Genomic DNA, 7,330 nt, shown 5'->3' with positions numbered 1-7,330 from the left:
GATATACTTCACAAATTTGATTTTAAACGACACATTCATGTGGTCGGTCCCACACATATTTTTTATGTTAAAATTCTTCCTAAATTACATGAAGGCAAAAAAAAAAGTTTTATTTTTAAATTCTCCCTAAATTATGGGAAGGCAAACAAGCTTTTAAACCTTTCCTTTCTTCGTTTCCCATCGTTCAAAGTCTCAAAATCAAAACAAAATACTAAGCTGTTGAAGAGGCAACTGGACTACAGTGGACTGTTGGTCGATGTGGGCAGATCTCAGCGGTGACGGCGCGTAAAATGTTGGGTGGCGGCGCGCGAATCAGAATTGGGCTACGAGTCATATACTGACGATCAGAGTGCTAAACGAAATGGGGAGAAACTAATCGGAATGGGACGGAACTGATCGGAATCGGACAGAGGCAACTGACCGAAACATGATTGACCAATGGCTTGAGTGGGGCGGTGGAGGACTATAGGTGAAGATGTAACTGGGAGGAGACATTATATGGACTGGATTAAAAGGGTCAGTCATGCTAAAATTAGGATTCATTTCTCGTCGCAAATATTCACTTGTAGCATTGATAAGACTTGATTAAAGGCTAAAAAGAGTAGTTTTACATGCTTAGTTGGGAGTTAATTATGATGGAAAATGTATTTTAATGCATATAATTCATGGAAAATGTGCATATTTCGTTATTAAGGACTTAGACAATTAGTTAGAAGAAAATAGACGCTAATTGATGAAAATTTGTTTATTTTGTAAGAAAAATTAAAAATTGATAACTGTAATGTGTCAGGCACATCGCACCACAAGTATTTCCAGATTATTAGAAGGATGCGCCAACCAATTGTTTTGGAAATTCCAGCTTCACAATGCGCCAGCCACATTCCATGCATAGATTGTCAAAACGGGAATAACAACTTTTGACCAATTTATTGGTCCAAGATTTGGTTTTACTCCTAATATCTCTACAACAACTAGTGGTTGCCAACCCTCTTTGAATTTCTCAATCCTTGTTACTCCCATGGTCTATAAAAGGAGTCTCCAAGCATCACTTCTACACATCTCATTTCCATGCTTGTTCTTCCTTTATTGCTTTTACAACTATTCCTTGCTTATTTTATCGCAATTCTAGTCACTCTAATTTGTGTTCTTATTTCCTGATTAAATGAAAATGCATTATTTTGTTATCTTTTTTTCCTATTGCATTTATTTTAATTCCATGAGTAGCTAAATTAATTTTTCAACCCTCATACGAATGGTTTAGTCATCTATTTTAAATTACATCTATTAGTGAGCACGGCGTATTACGCTCTCTTATCTTAAATTGATTGATACAATTTATCCAGTTGATTTTCTTGTTGACCACTTGTTTAAATCACACTAGTTTGAGTTTAATTCTGAGAAGGTTAGAGTCAAACGGATCATCAAGGTAAAACGGGAAGTTACTTAGAAATAAGAACTAAAACAAGATCCTAGACATAGGCTCTCTTACCCGTTAAACGTAAGTTGACATTTAATTCATTTAGGATTCTAGAGTTGCATAGACATATGTAAACACTAGCCTTAAATTCTAAACAAACCAAAAGCGGTATGAAATAGGAGTTGAACCAGTTTGCATAAATTGAGCGTAATTACGGGCACATTTGATAGGTGTAAGTCGTCATTTTAGAACTAAACAGAAGTAAGGGGATTGACCTTTTAAATTCTATTATTTTCGTGTGTTTTTTGTGTTCAACCAATCTCACCAATTTTTATCACAAATCTGATTGCTCATTCAAATAGTTTTCAAATTCAATTTTAAAAGAAAAACTAGTCCTTGTGAAGACGAACTTGGAATATTTCCAGATTATTACTTGTGACAGTGTCACTTGCACTTATCCTCTAAGTAGAGGCACAATAAGCATACCCTACAAACCCTAAATCCAACTTGTTCCAACACAAGTTAGGATTCTAAATTTTCATAATTTTCCCTATAAATATTCATATTTACCTTTCTTATTTAGGAATTTTAGATTTTCAATCTATACATTTAGAAATCAACCTTAACAATTTTTTTATAATTTTTAAATCTATTTTCAGTATCGCATTTCAAAATATAGAGTATCACTTTTAAATAGTTTAAATTTGATTTATCAATTGTTTTCTTAGATACGGTTGATTCCTTTCCTATTCGTTCTATCAAATAAATTTCTGTATACTTAATTTTTGTTACAGGAGTATATTGGTCTAAAATATTTATTCAGTATTTTAAAAAAATTTGATTTAGTCATTTATGCAATATCTCATATGTTTGACCATTTTTTAAAATGCGTTATTTATTTTAGCGAGTTGCCCCTATTTTTTTTTTACAAGTAATTTATTGCTACCATCTTCTTCCACTCATACAATTCTATAAGAGCCATTTCTTTTACTTTTTTTTTTTTCAAAAACAAAATGTCCCTAGCTTCTATTCTTGGACTTTTTTTTTTTAAATAATTTTTTTCTTAAACTATTTCCAAAAATATCCTATATACCAGAACAAAAATATTTGGTGCTAAAGGTGGTGCCACATCAATCTCAAGAGACGGTGATGTTAGGTGGCAGAATGCAGGTAATGTCTTGAAGAGATGATCACATCTTAGACTTTTTTTTAATATAATACTTGCACATTGATGTTTTCTATAAAAAATAATAATAATAATAATGATAATAATAATAATAAAATAAATAAATAATTGCACGTTGTTGCTGCTTTGCATCTTTCATCTTACTATTTACAATTGTGCTGGCTTTTTATGCTAATATTTCATATTCTTCTTTTATTGCCATAATATGTTTTTTACAAGTAATTTATTGCAACAAGATTGTACCTTAAATTCATACTATAATTTATATATATCTAAAAATTATAGGTTATTATTTAATTCTTTAGAGTTAAAAGAAACAAACTGTCTTTCTTTTAAATGATAATATTGTAAACTTAAAAAATACTGTTTAGTTTACTTTAAATTAGAACTACAATATTTCATGTGCATGACATGTGTTTCTTACTAGTCTAGATAAAAAAATTGTGGATTATTAGTTGTTTCAACCAAACCAAGACGGTGCAAAAACTAAATTAATGGCCCCATAGAATGTAGGAATATGGTAACCAATTAGATTGCCAATTCTTAATTTAATTAACAAGAAAGACATAAAATTCATAAAAAAAATAAAAAAATAAAAAAAATAAAATTGAAATCTAATAAAATCGAATTAGAGATACATAATTCTCTTAGATCTTCAAAATTATATTTACCTTGAATAGAGAAACGTAATCTTGTCAGAATATAAGGGGAGTGATTTTAGAGATTCTCATCTCACCACATTTTTTTTATTACAAAGATTCTCACCACATTTACTTAAATGGGAAAAGGCTCTAATTATTTTGAAAACAAAAGAGAGCAGAAAATCAATAGGCGTTAATCAGATCAAAGACTTTCCATTTCCAATAACTAGTTGATTCTTTTCCTTGACAACTTCGCTGTGAATTTTATAATTTTCAACTTGGACCAGGCTTTCATTTAATATATTTAATCAAAATAAAAAAAATTCTTAGGAAAAGATAATAATAATAACAATAATCTTTAGAACTTAATGTAAGTTACAAAAATAGAATAATATAATAAATTACTGGGAGAATGTAAGAACTTCCATAACCTGAATTAACCATAACAATTGACCGCCAAAGCGAGTATAACTCAGCGCTAATTGACATATACCTCAATAATCCCAAAGGAAAACTCTTATTTTCCTTTGTGTTTGTTTCCCATCAAAATTTTTTTTGCTGCCGAGAAAAGAAAACAGAAACAACAACGACAACGATCGTATACTAAAAGCTAAGTAGCCATATTACACAGTAGAGGGAATGAAATCCAATGGTTTCATGGTAATTTTTTTGGAGTTCATAGCTGTTTCTCTCTCTTGTTTTTTTAATCTCTCTCCTCTTCTTCTTCTTGTTGGCTATAAAAACTTTGTTTTGTGAATCTGCAGAGCTGTCAACTGAAAGTGGATACGCAGTCTGAAGGTTGGCATAAAACAATCACCAAAATTTTTTCCACTGTCGAAGGTCCTCTCTCTCATATATATCATTCTACTTTTGTTTTCCTTTTAATCATATTATTATTTCTTAATAATTTGCCTTTTTTTTGTGGAAAAAAAACATAGTTAAATTTTAGAAACGTAAGAAAAGTTGTAAAATAATATTATTAATTTTAATTTTTTTTTAATATTGTCAAAGATTTCGAATTGTGTTAAAAATAAATGAAAGATTAAACAAAGAAAACCTATGTTGATATTAATCTTTAGAAACAGAAAGCCGACACTGGAATTGTAAATTATAAGCGTGGCTAACTTTCTAACATGATAAAAGGATTTTTAGGCAACAGTAGCCAGACTTGATTTTTACGAAAGTCCAAGTTTTGTAACCGCTTTGAAATTATGTACTTTTTGTTCCTCACATTACTTCTTTTTGTCTCTTTTCTCTTGTATATATCTAACAAATCAAAAAACATCTCTCTCTCTTCCGGCATTTATTCTTCCTCTCTCCTAATTTTTCTTCTTATATTCTCTCTATTTTTTCAAAATCATAAATAAAATTGAGTTCTCTAACAGAAAAATATTGCCTCAACACACTCATTATGAAACCCAATCAAACCCAAATGATGTGATGTGATTTGATTTGATAAAATTATTTTACAATAGATAAATGCAAAGATCGAGAGAGATTTAAGCAAGAGTAAGAGAGATTTGAACAAGAACGAGAGATATCTAATCGAGAGCAAGAGAGATCAGACAGAGAGCAAGAGAAGCCTGGGCGAGAGCGAGAGAGATATGACTGAGAGCGAGAGAGATCTTTCAAGCTACTCTGCGGTCGTAGGCAGGACATAGCGTAACAATGTGGTTTTCAACTTCACCGTCGCAGGCCTTCATAACTTTGACCATCACCGTGAATCGCGAGAGGAGGTACATGTACGGAAAAGGGATGAGAAGAATGAAAATGGGAAAGAGGGAAGGGAAAACACCAAATCTAGAGAGGGAAAAAACATGTTTTTTTTTTTCATTGTAAGCACTCAATAGTTTTTCTTTGTATTATAAAATAATTTTATGATTTAATCAAATCAAATTAAAGCCCATCACATAATTTGGGTTCAGTTTTAAAATGAGTGTTTAGCCCAGATTGTTTAGCGAGTCTATTATAGATAACCTAGTTTTGTTAACGATTTTAGAAAAATTTCAAGGGAGCTAGAGAAGAAGAAGAAAAATCAACATTTCATATCGTATAGAGAGAATGCACAACCAAATGAGATTTTCAATTATATCAAAATCCTCACGTATTAGACAGATGATAAAGGTCTTTTATAGACACTTGGGCCTTTAACTAAAAGTAAAACTAATTATAACCATTTTGTTATTTCATACTAACAGAATAACAACAGCCCACATAATTGAAGCCCACTTAATGATTAATCTTAACAACCTTAAAAGTGACATAAGCATAAAATGTTAGAAAATTTAGTTTGGGGTAAAAATAATTCCGTTTTGAATAAATGCCACTCGGCCCAACCAAAGATAAAAACCAATACTTGAAATCTGTAGGCCAATTTGGTAACTATTTTCTTAGGTTTTTTTTTATTATTATTTTAAAATCATAGCTTATAAACATAACTTACACTTTTGATATATATTTTTTCTTAACATTTTCAAAATGTAAGCTAAAATTAAAAAAAAAAGTAGTTTTTAAAAATATTATTTTATTTTTGAAATTAGACTAATAATTATAATAATGTTTGACACATAATAGGAAATAACTCTTTATAAAGAATATTTATGTTTCAAAGCACACTAATATTTGATGTGAATTATATATATAATTTTACAAACTCATTTTTTTAACATTTTTAGGAGTTTCATATTAGATTCACGTGGAGAGAGTAGTGGCAAGTGTGAGTGGAAATGTAGACCTTCAAAGCTTCTTGAAGATGCTTTCAAAATCAGGCAAACGCGTAGAGCTTCTTCTTCTTCAGCTGGAATCAGCTGCCGCATCTTCAGCATTTGATCATGGCCACACATCATATCACAATACATATGATGATCTTCACAGATACAGCAACCATCATCCTGACATGTACCCCACCGCACCGGATCACTACCCACTGTCCTATCAGCCTCCGCCACCATCTCCGGTGAGGGCTCGCCGCCCTTGCTCCACTTGCTGCATCATGTGATGAGAATGAATTCTACCCATCCATGTTTCGACTTTGATGTATGAAACTATTAAACAGGCTAAATATACCCTAATTTCGAAAACTTATTAACAGAAAATTGATGTAGCTAATATTATTCTTAGGTCAGTTGAAAAAATAGATTTTGTTGATGGGTGGGTCGAAATCTTTTAATGTGTGGGTTGTGCTTTGTGTGTCAAGTACTGTAACGCCTCAGGATTTCCAATCTTCCAACAGGGATCGTTACTAAAACCATCTTAAAAGCACCACTCGTACTAGAGAATTAAACAACAATAAATTCCCATCACGCTTCCGCTGTGCTACTCTATTTAATAACACTTACAAGTGTTTATACAAAGTAACCAACAACACTCAAGATTTAATCAAAACTCAATACTGTACAAATAATCCATCTAATAAAAACTTCACCTTATCCAAACTTCTCAAAAAAACCTTTACAAACCATAAACTATCCACTAAACGAATATTAAGATCTCGAATGGTAACGAAACAAAAGCTAATTGAATATCAACATGACCAAATGTATTAATAATTATCCTTAATATATTGCAACCCCACAGCTCGAAAAGCTAAAAAAAACTAATAACCCCAAAGAGTAGTGAACTGACGACTTAAAAATCTTTTAAACCATAAAAGTAAACAGAACCAATCACTAACAACTCAACTACAGGAGGGAATAATTGCAACTAGCCTAACTAAAAGAAATTAAATGCACGCAGCACAACTAATGGTCTTTCTGATCAAGCCTCCTCCTCGCCACCACCATTCCGAAGAATAACCCTGTTACCTACAAAATCTGGTGAGAAAAATAAGGGGTAAGTACAACCACGGTACCCAATAAGCAGTACATACCCGAAGGGTCACGCACAAACAACATGCTTATCACAGAAAGTTCAAGCGACATGGATATAACAAATCGTCATGCTTTATAAAATAAAAATATACACATACATGAACATGCAACTTACATGCCAAACTCATCATCGCACCTCAATTCACTAGTTTGTTTTCCTGTTTCTCAAAGACTTACTCCTTCGAGTCGTATCGTCCCCTGACATTTGTACTTAGGG

General features: G+C 31.7%; 1 long non-coding RNA gene across 2 annotated transcripts; it reads left to right on the top strand.

Moving 5' to 3' along the window:
* Window positions 1-1,076: 1,076 nt before the first annotated feature.
* LOC111024293 (uncharacterized) lies at window positions 1,077-6,500 on the top strand. 2 transcript variants are annotated; one of them, XR_015787559.1, is made up of 4 exons: window positions 1,077-2,587; window positions 4,009-4,084; window positions 4,720-4,980; window positions 5,920-6,500. It is a non-coding gene; the product is annotated as an uncharacterized LOC111024293 (long non-coding RNA). The 2 variants fall into 2 exon arrangements; XR_015787558.1 differs by lacking the exon at window positions 5,920-6,500 and having other exon boundaries at window positions 4,720-5,672.
* Window positions 6,501-7,330: the final 830 nt, after the last annotated feature.

Source organism: Momordica charantia, assembly GCF_013281855.1.
Source record: "Momordica charantia cultivar OHB3-1 chromosome 10 unlocalized genomic scaffold, Mcharantia_2.0 BLBB01000010.1, whole genome shotgun sequence".
NCBI lineage: Eukaryota > Viridiplantae > Streptophyta > Magnoliopsida > Cucurbitales > Cucurbitaceae > Momordica > Momordica charantia.
This window is presented reverse-complemented; position numbering and strand designations above follow the sequence as displayed.